Genomic DNA, 2,464 nt, shown 5'->3' on the forward strand with positions numbered 1-2,464 from the left:
ATTGCCCGGCAAAATCCCTTCGCGGTTTATTGTAATTGTAGCGGTCCGACCGCGAATCCCTCCTCTCCTGAGAGATAACCTTGTCTTTTCCCTTGCCCTGCTGCTGATCTTCTTCAACCCTTTTATACTTCTCTATGCGGTCCATTAACTGACGCACGTTTGCAACCGGTTTGCCAGATAGAGACGCCCTCAAACCGTGATCAGTAGGGAGGCCGAGCTTGAATGTGCTGAGGGCCATTGCATCATTGTTACCTTCCACCTCATTGAACATTTCCCAGTACCTATCTGAGTATGCCTTCAAGGATTCACCTTCCCGCATGAATAAGGATAGCAGGGAAGAAACAGGTCTGACCGCTCTTCGGCATGTAACAAAACGGGAACCGAATGCCTGAGTGAGTTCTTTGAAGGAGTTGATGGAGCCTGCCTTCAAACCGTCAAACCACCTCATGGCCACAGGCCCTAGACTGGAAGGGAAAACCTTGCACATCAGGGCTTCGTCTCTGGCGTTGACAGCCATCCTTTGGTTAAAATGACTCACATGCTCCACGGGGTCAGTCTTACCATTATAGATGGTGAACGTTGGTTGGTTAAAACGCCGAGGGAGTCTAGCCCCCTCTATCCTGCGCGTGAAAGGCGACTCAGATATCTGGTTCAAAGCCCTGTTCATGGCATCGTTCTCCATGTCCTCGTGTGATGGACTTCTACGTTGTCTCTTACGATGGGATTCCTCCTCACAAGTGTAGGACTCGCTGGCTGGTGTTTTGGATTTGTGCTGATAAGAGACATCTCGCTCATCATCAAGATCATCCTCAGAATACGAGGAAGCCCGTTTCCTCTTTGCATGGCGCAGCTCTCTCTTTAGTTTTTCTATTTCCAGTTGCAAGTCGCGGTTCCCCTTTGCATGGGACATGTGAATTCCGCTCTGCGATTGGCCCTGGCTAAGGCGCACTGTGTGTACGCTACCCTCACGATTTTGCCTTCCCTCCAGGTTGGCGAAATGGTCCATGTGTTGGGACGCCCTGGATTCTGCTTGCTGTTCACCTTGTCCCGCCATCATCAACTGTTGTTTTCACTCTTGCACAAGCTCTTCCCACAGACGGCGCCAATTGTAGGGTCAGTTTTTGCGGCCCAAGCCCAAGGAGGTATGGATTTGGAACCCTCTGAGCCCAAAACAATAAATTTTGTAGAGAGTGGGCGAAAGGGCTAGGCAAATAATGAAAATGACAGTATTAAACAGCAACACCAATGAGAGAAGTTGAATTAATGTGCTCTCGGACTAATATGAGTACTCTGTCCGAAGAGAAGTTGTTCATTGATAATCAAGGGTTACAATTGCTGGAGCTACAACCATCTAAGGTACCCTTTCTCTCTCCTGTTTTTCGATCCCCTTCCATCAGAGGTACCCTTCCCTTATATAGCATTACCTTCTTACATCTCCTCCGTCCACTTGTTCATCATCCAGGCATCCACTCGAGTACATGTCCCATCATCCCACCTTTAGCCTTATGTGAGTGGCGGTAGCTGAGAAAGCACCGTTCAGGTGTCCTGTCCACATAAATGCGGCCAGAAAGGTAGGTACAGGGCATTAAATGTGGTGGTTGAAGTACGCCTCCTTGATATTCCCCTGTTGCTGTTATCTTCATGTGTGTTCGAGGTTCCTCTCCCTCCTTACACTTGTCAAATAGATCACTTGAACCTCCCATACTCGCGTTTGATCAAACCTCTTCGGATCCGAGGACTCATGACTGCTCGGACGTATGAGCATCTCCTCGGATGGTATACGTGTTCGTCTCCAGGCATCCCCCATTGGCGTGGGCTTCCGACTGAAGGCTTCATCTCCTCGGATGAAGAATGTTCCTCTTTTAGGGCCTTGGGCCGAATAAGCTGGGCTGGGTTTTTCTCCCCCACAAATACAAATTAATAAAATAAGTTATATTAATTAATAAAAATATTTTTTAATAATTCCATTTAACAAAATTTAATTTAATTTAATTTAATTTAATACTTCAAACTAATTTAATATATTTTAATTTAATACTTCAAATTAATAAAATATAATTCCTCACTAAAAATTAGTAAAATATAATGTAATAGCTAAAAAAAAATGTAAGATGAAACTCGAGGACCAACAATATTAAAATATAATTTAATATTTTAATTGGGTTGGGCATATAAAACTCATTTACCCATTAAAACTAATTTAACTAATTACTTCTAACCCAAACCCAACCAATTACCCAATTATCAAAATTACGAAAATGCCCCTAAAGTGTATTTACCAAAGTACTCTAAAATCTTCAAAAATGACCAAAATACATCATCATCCTCAAAATTACCAAAATAACCACAAAACCTACAAAATTACCAAAATACCCCCGAAACCCAAAAAAAAATGTCCAAAATATCCCCAAAACCTAAAAATGACCAAAATACCCAAAAACAAAAAAAAATTACCAAAATACCC

The sequence above is a fragment of the Quercus suber genome, unplaced genomic scaffold (genome assembly GCF_002906115.3).
Source record: "Quercus suber isolate HL8 unplaced genomic scaffold, Cork oak 2.0 scaffold_69, whole genome shotgun sequence".
Taxonomy (NCBI): Eukaryota; Viridiplantae; Streptophyta; class Magnoliopsida; order Fagales; family Fagaceae; genus Quercus; species Quercus suber.